Genomic DNA, 15,012 nt, shown 5'->3' on the forward strand with positions numbered 1-15,012 from the left:
GATTGTGATGTAAGATGGTTTAAATTGTTGCATGTGCCCATGTGCAAACCTTAGATTTCATACTTTAATTTTTGTACCTGGTAACCTGAGGTTCTTATGAGTATAACCTGTCGTATAGTCAGCTTCATATGTAGTGTACTCCAGTACTTATTGCAACATAGGTCCTGTATCAGTCAGCCGTTTGCTAAATTGAGCAAAAACTAGATTGATCTAGTTTTCAAATTACTTTGAGTGTCTTTGGCTGTGTGCAGTTCTACATAGTTCTCGTTGGTGCTAGAAACTGAATGTAATTAAAGGTTATTGTTTTGAAAATAACAATAAGGTTTCCTTTACATCTTTGATACATTGATATAATCCAGTACAGTTGAAAAAGAATAATTTTTAGTGAAGAATTGCTATCCATTCTTAAACTGAATGATAGTTTGGACAATCTCTGAAGTAAAAACTGAACATAATGCAGTGGCAATTTTTATGTCCTTTTTATTGGAAAATAATTTTATTATTGCAATTGTGAATACAATAGGTTATACATTTTCCTTGGAATTTTATATTTAAATCAAACTTAGATATAATGAAAGACATTGCTCCTTTTTTTTGGGAATGTGAAACCAATTCCAAGGTGAGTGCAGATTTATAGTATGAAGCTATTGACAGTGCTACACTGATTAACAACTTTTACAAAGGAAAATGGTTTCTGTATTCAGAAAATATAAATTGATTAATGCAGATAAATTTAATATGTTTGAGTTTCAATTGTGACCTTTGAGAATAAGGAAAATCTTACTACAAATTAATCTGTTTGGAAGTTCTGTCTTTTATTTGCCATCCTCGTTTTTTTTTTGTTCTTTCCAGTTGATAAACTACGATTTCTATAATATGTAGATTCCATTCAATGGACTAACTAGAAACTGTACTGTCAGTTGGAAGGAACACATATGATGGGATGAGTTGCCTTTGTTTTCTAATAATGTGAACTAATGTCATTGAATTGCTGGTAAGACAACAAAGTCCCGTGGACTTTCTCTCGTAGCATTTAATTTCTAAGATGGTGAGTTTTTCTTGAGGGATAATTCACTCCATTGTTTCCGTTGCCATCTCTGGGGAGTGGAAAAGAATGCCCATGGTTACCAATGATTCATGATGGTTACGTAAATTCCATGATTTGTGTCTGAGAATAGTCTGTGTTGAAGGAGCGCATGGAAAGAGCAGCTTAATTAAGAACTGGCTGAAACTGAATCTTCATGGACTTACTGCACTATGCCCTTACTGTTGGATGTGTTTAAATTCATCTAGCAAGTTCAGTTCAGCCTAGGAAAGTAATAATGGAAAGGGACAATATAATTAGGGGAATAGATGCTGTTTTGTGAGCGTGAGTAATGAAGACTGTATTACGTTACTGGTGCTAGGTTTAAGAACATCTCTTCAAGGCTGAAGAGCAACCTGTAATGTGAAGGGAGGGATCCAGTTGTCATAGGCCATATTGCTCCTGGCAGCATTGTTAGGACTAGAGACAAGGTTTTGCTGAAGGATTTTGAACTGTTTGAACTGGAGTAAGTTCAAAGCAGAATTGCTAAGATAATCTCTGGATGGACAAATTGGCACAGGTAAATAACATCAGGACTTAAATGTGTAGTTGAAGATCAGTGTGGAGGAATGAATTTTAGTTCATTTAGTTCATTGTAATCTTCATGGAGATCAGGAAAATCAAATTACTAAAGGTAACCATCAAGAAGAATTAATAGAATGTATTTGGACAATTTCCTGGAGCTATATGTTTATAGATCCAACCAGCGATCTGGCTTTTTTAGATCAGGCAATGAATAATGAGGCAGGTTTAATAAATGATCAGAGTAAGAGGATCAGTGACAATACATAACAGAAATTAACATTCAGTTTGAGAGTGAGAAACAATTGTGCTAAACCTAAATGAGGATAATTACATAGGGATGAGGGCTGAGTTGGCTGGACTGGACTGAAAGGAGTTGAGTAGAAAAGATGGTTTTGGAACAATGTTGCACTTTTAAGAGAGAGTTAATGACTCACATCAGAGATATATCCAAGTGACAAATATGGACTTGAGGAAGGGGATATGCCAATGTGATTAATAAGAAAATTAAGAATATATCGAATTGAATAATAGCAAGTGTCAAAGATTAATCATAAATGGAAAGTTTTGAACAACAACAGAAGACAACCAAAAAAAATGCAAAATGTAAAATGAGTGCAAGCTACCAAGTATAGGCAATCCTTGGGTTACAACTGGGTTTTGTTCTGAAGTATACTTGTAAGTTGATTTGTACACAAATGGCAGCGCAACACAATGGATTACAATATAAACTAGCCATTTGTTTGCATGTCCGATGTTTAAAATTAGTATAGTATTAATGTAGGATCTCATTTGTAAGTGATGTTTATCAATCAGGGACTGTATTTCAAATAAAATAGGGCAGTAAGAACTTTAAATATATAAAAAGGAAACAAGAAAGTAAACATGGTTCAGAGAGAGAGTGAGAGAGTCTGGGGAAACAATAATCCAGAAATGGCAGAAGAATTAAAAGAATATTTTGTTACAATTTTATTGTAGAAAATATTAAAATCATTTAAAAATACTAAATAATCAAAGGGCCCAATGAGGAGAGACAGAATAAACAAAATAACATATCGCTAGAGAAAAGGTATAAGGGAAACCAATGGGGCTAAATCTGATAAGTCTTCTAAACCTGATGGATTTAAAACATAGAACAGCACAGTACAGTACAAGCCCTTTGGTCCATGATATCTTAATTTAAGATCAACCTAACCTACACATCCCTCAATTAATTGCCATCAATGTGCTTGTCCGGCGGTCGCTTCAATGTCCCTAATGTCTCTGACTCTATTACCAGCGCTGGCAGTGCATTCCATGCGCTCACCATTCTCTGCGTAAAGAACTTACTTCCCTCCTTAAAGTTATGACCCCCTCATGACAGTCATTTCTGCCCTGGGGAAAAGTTTCTGGCTACCTACTCTATAATGCTTCGTATTACCTTGTACATATCTATCAAGTCATCTCTCTTCCTCCTTCTCTCCAGTGTGAAAAGCCCAAGCTCATTCAACCTCTCTTCATAAGACAAGTCCTCCAATCCAGGCAGCATCCTGGTAAATCTCCTCTGCCCCCTAGGATTTTAAAAGAAGTAGATACTAGGATAGAGGGTGCACTGGCAATAATCTTCCTAGAATTCTAGATTCTGGAAAAGCCCCAGAGGAAAACTGCCAATAAGAACATATGAACTAGGAGCAGGAGTAGGCCGTCCAGCCCTTTGAGCCTGCTCCGCTATTCAATAAGATCGTGGCTGATGTTTTCTCAGATTCACTTAACCGCACTCTCACCATATCCCTTAATTCTTTTAATAAGAATGAGGAGGAAGATGAAAAAATTAGGTAATTTTAAGCCAGTTCGCTTAACATCTGTCTTTGGGAAAGTGTTTCAGTCTGTTAGAAATTATGGAATATCAGGCCATGTAGAAACCCAATATGTTATCAAGTACAGTCAACATGGCTTCATGAAAGGGAAGTCATGCCTGACAAAGTTATTATAGTGTTTTGAGGAGATAAATAAAGGGGCACCAGTGAAGATAATATTTGGATTTCCAAAAGGCATTCAATCAGGTACCATACAGAAGGCTACTCAATAAGTTAAGAGCCCATGGTATTGAAGGTAGTATCATTGCATGGATCGAGGATTGGCCAACTATTAAAGACTGAGGGTTTGGGTAAGGGTGGTGTTTTCAGGATGGTGACCTGTTACTAGTGGAGTGCCACAGGGATCAGTGTTAGAGTCACAATTATGTGCAACATATATTGATAGGTTGGATGGCAGAAGAAAATCCACTATCATCAAGTTTGTAGATGACACACACAGTCTACAGAGGATTATGGGCACACTGAGTAGGCAGAATTTAGCAAATGGAATATAATGTGGAAAAATGTGAGATTATGTACTCAGGCAAGAAGAATAGAAGGGCTGAATATTATTTATTATTATGCTAATATAAAGACATGATAACGGAAAATTTGGAAAATGTTGACAGGATTAGACAAAGTCAGTCTGGTTTAATAAAAGGGAAATTATACTTAACCAATCCATTGGCATGTTTTGAGGATGTAACTAGTAGTGGATGAGAGAGAACCAATGGATATTGTATATTTCGATTTCTAGAAGACTTTTAATGTGTACCCCCATAAGAGGATAGTGTTCAAAATTAAAGCATATGGATTTGGGGGTAACATACTGACTTGAATTGAAAATTGCTTGACCGACAGGAAGCAGAAAATGGGAATAAATGGATCTTTTTCCTTATAGCAGGCAGGGATTAGTGGTGTACCGAAGGGATGTCTATAACAAATTGTATGAGGGAACCAAATGTAATATTTCCAAGATTGCTGACAATACAAAACCTGGTGGGATTAAGAGTTGTGAAAAGGATGCAAGGAGGCCTCAGGGCATTCTGGACAATTCGAGTGTGTGGGTAAACTAATGGTAGATGCAGTGTATATTGATTTATTTATTTATTATCACGTGTACCGAAGTACAGTGAAAATCTTTGTTTATGAGCAATACAGGCAGGTCATAGTAAGCAAGAATGTACAGAACAAAAGGTTTAGATAGAGGCATACAGGTAACATTTTCACAGGGTGTACAAGAGAGAGCAACAGTAACAAAATCAGAATTATTTGAGGCTAGAGAGTCCATTCAATAGTTTAATAATGGCTGGGATGAACGTGTCCCTGAACCTACTGGTGTACGTGTTCAGGTTTCTGTATCTTCTGCCTGAAGAAAGAGGTCATTACTGGGATCCAAAGGGTTATGTGGATAAATGTGAAGTTATATGCTTCAATGTGAAAAATATAAAAAAGCTGTATTATTTAAATGATGATCTATTGGGAAATGTGGATGTACAAAGGTACAAAAGTTTTTTTTTACTCCAATTAATGAAAGTAAACAGGCAGGAACAGCAAGCAGTTAGCAAGGAAAATGGTACATTGGTCTGTAGGCTATTACTTTTCATTTTCTCATACTCTTAAACTATCAAAATGGTACCAGATTATGGCAACAAATTTTCACTGTATTTTATTGTATTTCACTGTAAAATATGTGACAATAAATTATTCAGTCATTCATTGCAAAAGGATCTGAGTTTAGAAGTAGGGATATATTACACAGTTATACAGGGCCTTGATGAGACTGAATCTTAAGTATTGTGTGCAGTTTTGGTCTCTCTACCAAAGAAGGGATGTACTTGCCATAGAAGGAGTATAGCAGATCTTCACTGGTCTGATACTAAGGTTGGTCGGACTGTCCAATGAGGAGACATTGGTTCGACTGAGCCTGAATTCACTAGGGTTTAAAAGAATGAGAGTGAATGTGATTGAAATGTATACAGTTCTAGCAGGGCTAGACAGACAAGATGCACAGAGGATGTTTCCCCTGGCTGGAGTTTCTAGAACCAGGAGCCATAGGATATAAGGACTGAAATGAGGAAACATGGCTTCAATCACCTTCATCTCGTCCCCCACTCACCCATTGTACTCTATACTACTCTCTCCCCACCCTCACCCTCCTCTAGCTTATCTCTCCACGCTTCAGGCTCACTGCCTTTATTCCTGATGAAGGGCTTTTGCCCGAAACGTCGATTTCGCTGCTCCTTGGATGCTGCCTGAACTGCTGTGCTCTTCCAGCACCACTAATCCAGTAGTCAATCAGAGAGTGGTCAACCTGTGGAATTTGTTATCACAGACATCTGTGGAGGCCAGATCACCGAATATCTTCGAGAAAGAGATTGGTAATTTTTCAGGTGTTAAAAGCATTAAGGTGTGTGGAGAGAAAACAGAAACATGATGTTGAAAAAGAGGATTATCAATGATCATTTTGAATGGTGAAGTAGGCTCAAAGGGCTGAATGGCCTACTACTGCTCCTAGTCTCTATGCCAATTTAAATGGGGAAAGACTGGGCCAACCAAAATGGACAGAAGACTTGGTTGCAGGAATCCGAGAGAAATTGGAATGATCCAATATATATTATTCAGAATCTGTGAATTGAACTGTGAATTTGACTTGGATAAAGATGTTTCTTTGAGGATATTTGGACTCTGATAAAGCAGTGTTTTCTTACCATGGAACAGTGAACAATCCATGTGCTAGAAAACAGGAAGATCACAAGAAAAGGAGGTGGAAGATTCTTTATTCTGAGGCTTAGAGATTTTCATTGCATTCTTAACTAGAATAATGTGTATCACCATGAAACCAGAGTGAAGGCTTTCATGGAATGTGGGTCAAAACTAATGGGGAAGGCAAATCAATTGCAAACAGTAACAAAATATCGTGTGGATACAGGAAATATGATGTAAGTAAAACAAAAACTGGACCAAAATGATGATGATCATGAGAAAGTATGCACAGTAGGATTTTAAATAACTTCTATGGAGTAAGCCTTGGGACTAGAGAAAGTAAGCCAAAGCTAAGGCAAGGAATGCCAAGTAGTTAAATGAAAAAAAAACTAAGTTATTTAAGGACAATTTTGATAAAAATTGAGTTATGATTGAGTAACTTGACTGTACAAACTAAAATCTGATTGGAAGCATTAATAATGGCAGGCAAGCATATTACAACAGCTATATAAAAAGACTGTATTCGTTTCGGTAGGAGTGAGAATTAGATATTCCAAACCAAAGCAATTTCAAAACACGCATAAACAGGTCATAGCATTAATAAAGAATTCTATCACAGTACTTTGGACTTTTTATTGTAATTATAATAAATTACAGAATAGCCTTAATTGTTATACATCCCTGACAAAAGAACTTGACTTTAAGGTAAATCGGCTCAGTGATTGATATTTGGTCTTGTTTTAATAATGTTAACTGTGTACTTTCCAAAAGATTGGTGAAGTGAACGTGATTGTGTCTGAAGAATTTTACCCTGCAATTCGTATCACAAGATAATTCATAGTTATGACCCTCAAGTATACAGGTAAATAATAGTAAGCTGCTAATCATCAGGAGTAGTAGGAATGATTTACAGAAAACACTGGGATGCTGCTAACCTACAAAGAAAATCTAAATTGCCTATTTTTAATTGATCAGAATGGATGAACAATTTAGCGATTGTGATAATGTACATCAAGTTAAAATTAACATTAAAATAAAGAATGACAAGTAATTTAAAATACAAGTTTATTAACTGGAATAAAGCAAAAAGAAATCAAAGAGAAACAAATCTGGTTCCAATTAATGCCTGTAAAGCTGACAGATCTGTAGTATGATCCTTCAAATATTATATGCTGCAAAGGATGTGCTGTGTATTCCTATAAAACAAAAAGTCAGGCATTAAAAATTCAAGTTTCATGAATAAATGGATTAAAATTAAATTGGTTTGGAAAAGGGAGGCATTTAAAAAGACGAGAGATAATATTTAAAGAAATTAATGGCAAACTTAAATTTAGGCAAAATGGAAAAGGAGATTAAAAAGGCTATAAATTAACAGATGATACTTTTGAATAAAATTTAACAGCAGTTTATTCATTCAGGAGTGGAGGAGAAATCTGATTGTGGAGGATGATAGAAAACTGGAGATATTAAATAAATGTTTTGTGTAAGGCTTTAAAGAAGATGATGACAGTTTGAATGTAGTTGTACTCAAGGAAAGGAATTCGGAGTCATAGAACTGTACAGCACATAAACAGGCCCTTCAGTCCAGCTCGTCCATGCTGACCAGATATCATAATCTAATCTCGTTCCATTTGCCAGCACTTGGCTTACATCTCTCTAAACCCTTCCTATTCATATATCCATCCAGATGCATTTTAAATATTGCAATTGTACCAGCCTCCACCACTTTCTCTGGCAGCTCATCCCACCCTCTGTGTGAAAATGTTGCCCTCTAGTTCTGGACTCCCCACCCCAGTGAAAAGACCTTGTCTATTTATCCTATCCGTGCCCCTCATGGTTTTATAAACATTAATAAGGTTACCCCTCAGGCTCCGATGCTCCAGAGAAAACAACCTCAGCCTATTCAGCCTCTCCCCATAACTCAAATCCTCCAAAGCTGGCAACATCCTTGTAAATCTTTTCTGAACCCTTCCAAGTTTCAAAACATCCTTCCAATAGGAAGGAGACCAGAATTTTGCACAATATTCCAAAAGTGGCCTAACCAATGTACTGTGCAGCTAGCTGACCTCCCAACTCCTATACTCAGTGCTCTGACCAATTAAGGAAAGCATATCAAATGCCTTCTTCACTATCCTATCCACCGGCAATTTTACTTTCAAGGAGCTATGAACCTGCAAGGTCTCTTTGTTCAGCAACGCTCCCCAGGACGTTTCCATTATGTGTATGCATTCTGCTCTGATTTACTTTTTGATGGAAAAAGTTTTTAGGCCATTTGTACTCTTGGCTGTTATTGGAAGCCAGAAAGAAGATCGTTTTACTCACAGACACTTGTTCCCTCAATAGTTCTTGCCTTTCTACTTCCTTCTTGTAAAGAACATCGTAAACACACACATTTGATTAAACATTAAGTTACCTGTCCCAACGACTATTCAAAATGGCTCTGTTTTCATTTTGCCTTTATTTTTCACTATATAAAGAGACTTGGGAAATTTTTGTGTATCAATCCTGCTATGTGAGTGAAAACTCTTGCTTAGTTTCTCAATGTAGCTTATATCTTTCAGGGTACTGGAGCTCAACAACGCTACAGACTTTTCAAATTTCAGCAGATACTTTTTATCCTTAATGCAAGGATCTGTTTTCATAAGAAACCTGTTGTCTCCTGTGAAGTACAGCGTGGTCTTTGCTGGAGCACAGGTTAAGCAATGATCCCTTTTGTGGATGGGGTGTACACTAGAAATTGTACAGTATTCCAGAAATACTCCTGATCACTCTACAGTCTGAAGAAAAATGAGCTAGTATGGGTTGGAAATTCCCAGGTCTAGGAAGAAACACAAATACATTAATTCACTGGCCGTGCACTTTGAGATATTCATTGATTTGTAAGCAATGCTCAAACAGTTTTAAAATGACAATCTCTGAATGCCATTAATATTCATAATCTCGGTGCATACATCTGTAAAGATAAACCTTAGCTTGAGAGAGTTAACAACTGATCATCTTCCTTTTTAAAGAATACAGCAAGAAAAATAACTGATCAGGTCAGACTTGACCCTTGCATTTTTCGGGATTTATTAAGCAAAGTGCTAGAAAGGGTGGAATGATATTTTCAAAGCAACCATAGCAGTCAGTCAAAAATCTACTTCAAAGCAAAATCTATACACATTGATATGTGGATTGTACTGAGTAATTTTATCACTGAGAGACACCAGCTAATGCTCATAGAGTGATTTAAACAGTTTGGTGCTAACCTGTTTTTAACTGTTTTAACCAAGAATTGCCAGTGTAGATCACAATATATACCTGATAAAGAGAGAGCATTTTAATGGTTTGGTACTTAAGTTCCCAACTGGGGTGGCCAGACTGATTTGGAGATGGGAGGTGGGAGTAGTGGAGAGGAGGCGAAATCATGAACTGGTGATGTATGCAATACATTTTTTTTCCTCTATAGTGACACTGTAGCGCTTGGGATAATTCAAGACTGTCTTCAAAATTCAGGTATCCCATGTAGGATTCCAGAGTTCGAGAGGTAGTAGCATTCTTTGGTGCAAAAGTAATTCAGACATATAGATCCCAATGCTATGGAGAAATAAAGCACAGCAAATAATAAACCTCAACCCCTTTCTCCCGACTCCACTTCAAGGTTCCTACATTTATTAATTGTCTGCTTTTTCTTTGTAGTGAGGTCCTCAAGAGATTTTGGATCCTAATTTAGAAGGAGTAAATGGCAAAAGTGACCATTGATACTACTCCTAAGTCAGTCAGTGAATTGGAGGTGGGATGGGATATATGGGAGGATTTGTGTCAGCACTATTTTAAAACAGTCAGTTCACACCGTATGTAGTCTGAGTTTCGGTGTCTTTACTGACCATAGCCATAGAACTCATGACACTATGGCAAAGTCTTCTGAGTAAAGTAATATTAATTGTCTGGAGCAGCGTAGTGAATTGAGAACAGTTACATACAAAGCAGAGTCAAAACTCAATTCCTAAGTATCACCAGGGGAGTGGTAATGTTATTGGACTGCTTCTCCAGTAGGTCAGTTCTTTTAGACCAGCATGTTATGGCACCAACTAGTCAGCAGGCTATATTAGACTGGGTTTTGACCAATGGAATAGGATTTATTACTGACCTTGTAATGAAAGTGCCCCTGAGTAGCAGCGACTACAACATGATTGGGCCATACTAGTCTAAAACACCCGATCTCCTCTGATCTTAGAAGCTAAGTGAACTCAAACCTGGTCCTCAAACCTTGGAAGGGAAAATCTTTGCATATAATTTAAGGGAGAGAAGTGTGGGTCCAAGAATACTACTTTGAATTTAAACAAAGGTAATTATGAGGGCATAAAAGCAGAGCTAGCAATTTAAACTAGCTGTTTAGGTTAAGGGATGTTTCAATAGAGTTGCAGTGGCAAACATTGAAGGGGATAATCTAGAAAATGCAAAGTTGATACAGTCCAACAAATAAGAAAAAAAATCGAAGGAATCAGCCCACATCCGTGGGTAATTTAAAAAGTCAAAAATCATATTAAACTGAAAGAAAAAACATAATCGTACAAAGATAGGTGGCAGATCAGAAGATTAGACAAAATACAAAAAACAACAAAGAACTAGATTGAGTTTTTTGAAGTAGTAACGAAGAAGATTGATGAGGGTAGAGCGGTGGACATGATCTATATGGACTTCAGTAAGGTGTTCGACACATGGTAGACTGGTTAGCAAGGTTAGATCTCATGGAATACAGGGAGAACCATCCATTTGGATGCAGAACTGGTTTGAAGGTAGAAAACAGAGGGTGATGGTGGAGGGTTGCTTTTCAGACTGGAGCTCTTGACCACTCTTGTGGCACAAGGGTCAGTGCTGGGTCCACTACTTTTCGTCATTTATATAAATGATTTGAATGTGAGCATAGGAGGTATACTTAGTAAGTTTGCAGGTGACACCAAAATTGGAGGTTAGTGGACAGTGAAGAAGGTTACCTCAGAGTACAATGGGATCTTGATCAGGTGGGCCCATAGTGTCAGATGGAGTTTAATTTATCCAAATGTGAGACAAATCAGAGCAGGACATACACTTAATGATAAGATCCTGGGGCGTGTTGCTGAATAAAAGACCTTGGAGTACAAGATCATGGTTCCTTGAAAGTGAAGTCACTGGTAAATAGGATAGTGAAGAAGGCATTTCGTATGCTTTCCTTCATTGCTCAGAACATCGACTATAGGAATTGGGAGGTCATATTGTGGCTGATCAGGATGTTGGTCAGGCCACTTTTAGAGAATTGTGTGCAATTCTGATCTCCCTCATATTGGAAGGATGTTGTGAAACTTGAAAGGCTTCAGAAAAGATTTACAAGGATGTTGCCAAGGCTGGAAGATTTTAGTTATAGGGAGATGCTGAATAGGTTGTGGCTGTTTTCTCTGGAGCATCTGAGGCTGAGGGGTGACCTTATGGAGGTTTATAAAATCACGAGGGGCATGAGTAGGATAAATAGGCAAGATTATTTCCCTGGGGTGGGGAGTCCAGAACTAGAGGCCTTATGTTTAGGGTGAGAGGGGGAAAAAATTAAAAGGTACCTAAGGGGCAACTTTTCCACGCAGAGGGTGGTACGTGCATGGAATGAGCTGCCAGAGGAAGTGCTAGAGGCTGGTACAATTACAGTATTTAAAAGGCATCTGAATGGGTGTATGAATATGAAGGGTTGAGTGGAATATGGGCCAGGTGCAGGCAAATATTTATCTTTATGACTCTAATTATGTGAAGATGAATAAGGTGGAAAAAATTAGACGATGAGAGAATGTTAGCCAAAATATGAAATGTGAATTCCTTCAGATATTTAAAAAGGAAAAGAGTTAACAAGATAAGTTTGGTTCCATGGAAAATGAGTCTGAGGAATTAATAATGGAGGATAAAGAGATGGTCGATGAATTGAACAGATATTTAGTCTTGGTCTTTGTTAAGGAGAATGCAAGAAGCATCCTGGAAATAACTAAATCAGGAATTGAAAGGGAGAAAGGAACTCAAAGAAATTGCAACTACCAGGAAAGTAGTACTAAGTTGGAAAAGCGAGTTGACAAGCTCCCAAATCCTGGAAGATTGCATTATATTTGAAGAAGCTAATGATACAGTTAATGCATTGGTTTTAATTTTCCAAACCTCAGTAAGATCGTTTACATTGAAAAATAGCAAACGTAACTCCTTTATTCAAAATTGAAGGAGGCAGAAAGCAGGAAGCTACAGGCCAGTTCACTTAACATCAGTTATAGGGAAAAAATTAGAATCTATTATTAAAGACATCACAATCATGAATATGTTGAGGGTTACAGGGAAAGAGTAGAGGGATGGGTCTGGGTGGGATGTTCTTCAGAGTTTGGTGTGGACCTGTTGAGCCGAATGGCCTGTTTCCACACTGTAGGGATTTTATTCTATTCTCTTCTTGTTTCCCAACAAAAGTTGTTAAAAGAAGAAACTTCAGGCAGCGATGATTCAGCCAGACGCATGAAACCATTCCAGGTATCTCCACAATAAATAAACTTTTCACAATCCTAGAAATATTAAATATGAAGCATCTTTAAAACCGCATCCTACATTAGGCATTTATTCGAAATTCAAATACAAAAGCAAATGTTTTGTTTTTGTTTGAAATGGCTGACATTTTTTGAGTCGACTAGGATACTTCAAGACTTGCTCCTTTTACTTATTGCAGCTCATGTGAAACAACATTTGCAAAGTTGTAGTAAGTGTAGGAAAAATCCTAGCCAGTAAATTTCAGTGCTATGTTTGGACACTACATTAAAATCAAAAACCTAGACTGTGTCAATTTTGATTTCAGCTTTGTTTGCGCTTTTATTTTTGTGTAAAACTACTTCTGCTTAAAAAGGTGGAGACATGCGTTACTCATGAACATCTGAAGTGGATTAAGTAAAAGAATGGTATTTTCACTATTTTTCCAATACTACTTGCAACACTTGCAACTTCTAATGCAATTAAATGTAGAAATCAAGAGGTTGCTGTCAGTGATTCTGTTGCACTGTTGAACTTCCTACTAATTGCAATTAATTACACAATGAAGGAGCAGCGCTCTGAAGGCTAGTGCTTCCAAGTAAACCAGTTGGACTATAACCTGGTGTTGTGTGATTTTTAACTTTGTCCACCACAGTCCAACACTGGCTCCTCCACATCATGGCTGCAATTAACTAGAAATCATTGAACTGATGAGAACCTGTCATTTTATGCACTTAATTTTGCTGCAAAAACTCTTGAAATAAGTTGTTTTGTTGAATGAAGAGTGCACGACACAGCGTTGAACCCTTTTGTTAATTAAACCAAGCACCCAGAAAAGCTCACCTTGCCTCGTAATCTGTTAAAGTGACAGAGAACTCCCAAATTCCACTATTTAAAGAAAAAATATCATTTATTCTTTAACTCTAAAAGTGAACATTAAATGTCAGCTATTTTCAATTCTATGCCTCCTTTCTCTTAAATGCTTGTTATCTGTCTCCAACTCTATAACAATATACTGTTCCCATAAAAACCTATCTTAAACTTACATCAACTTTATTTTAAAGCCACACAACAGCTGAAATCATTGATGTCTGTCTTCCTCTAGTTGAAGATTCCCTGGGTCGACTTTGGTCTTTTGCTGCAAAGATGTTTCATATGAGAAAAGTACCTTTGCTAGAGAGTGTTTTGAATGGCAGTCTCTCTTCAGATGACAGTTTACTTTCTATGGCAGTTGGTCTGTGTGACTTTCAAATTGCATGCCTTTATTCACCCCCCACCCCCGAGAATCGGATCATCTCATTGGTTCGATGTTGGCAAAACAATAAATTCAACATCGATTTGGTCTTAGTATGCTGGGGCATAACTTAAACTGATTGGTTAAATTTGAATTGTCAAAATAGCAACCAAAAACTCAAGGTTTTCTGTTTCACAGCTCAATGTTACATATTTTCATTTTTCCAGTACACTCTGACACTGCTGGCTAATCATCTGACAGGTGTAAGCTTTGTGTAAAACAGCATTCATTCTCTCTTAAAGGTACAGAACACACCTTCAACTTCATAACATAGGTTTTGACAGTGTGCTAGCTTCATTATTATTGCTAATCTACGTTTATAGCCTTAAAGACTGATTTTATGGTTGTGGATTGTCATATTTCTCTATTTTTACAAATTCATATTTGTAAAATCATTTTAAATACTTTATGACATCAACATCTCCCATAATCACATGTGTAATTTCCAGTACTTATTTTCTGTAAATTCATATTTAAGAAGGTCTTCGTATCTTGCTGGTTTTCTGTCTGTAAGAATTTGTCAGTATGGCAGACTGCTTACCTCACTTGATTACATCATTTACTGTCTGCCTTTCGATCCCCTTGACTTGTCAGTAAGTTTGAATTAACATCTGGGAAGGAGAAACCAAGCCCCATTAGATCACTTGATCTTTGTACAGCTTTGTTTGAAATGACAAGCATGTCACTTTGTAATGTAACTGGGAATTTTCTCTTGAAATGAAGTTATATTCATCCAGTGATACTATTCATCCACTATTCCCATGAATGGTGACATTTGTAAACATTATAATGGAAAGCTATAAATATATAGTTGATATGGGAAAATCATAGACAGTGTGTTCGCATCCACTGGGATCAAATTCAGACGTTTGCCCCACTGATGTAAAATTTATTCTGATCATAAATGAGATATATCTTTTGGATTCTTCATTGGCACCTTTTAGTCATCTCAGTGGCTGAAACAAAAAGTGTGGAAGCAACTTGGATTCTGTCTGCTCTTCTATATTTGGTATTATTTACTTGACACTTGTTGATGTAAACATTGGATCCCAGGCACTTTACTCATTGTCAAT

At 37.0% G+C, this 15,012-nt stretch overlaps 1 protein-coding gene across 2 annotated transcripts in view; it reads left to right on the forward strand.

Moving 5' to 3' along the window:
* The window catches only part of pemt (phosphatidylethanolamine N-methyltransferase), a 181,721-nt gene that overhangs the window by 50,940 nt on the left and 115,769 nt on the right, over positions 1-15,012 (forward strand). The gene's annotated exons all lie outside the window — the stretch shown is intronic.

This window comes from Chiloscyllium punctatum, chromosome 40 (assembly GCF_047496795.1).
Source record: "Chiloscyllium punctatum isolate Juve2018m chromosome 40, sChiPun1.3, whole genome shotgun sequence".
In the NCBI taxonomy this organism is placed as follows: Eukaryota; Metazoa; Chordata; class Chondrichthyes; order Orectolobiformes; family Hemiscylliidae; genus Chiloscyllium; species Chiloscyllium punctatum.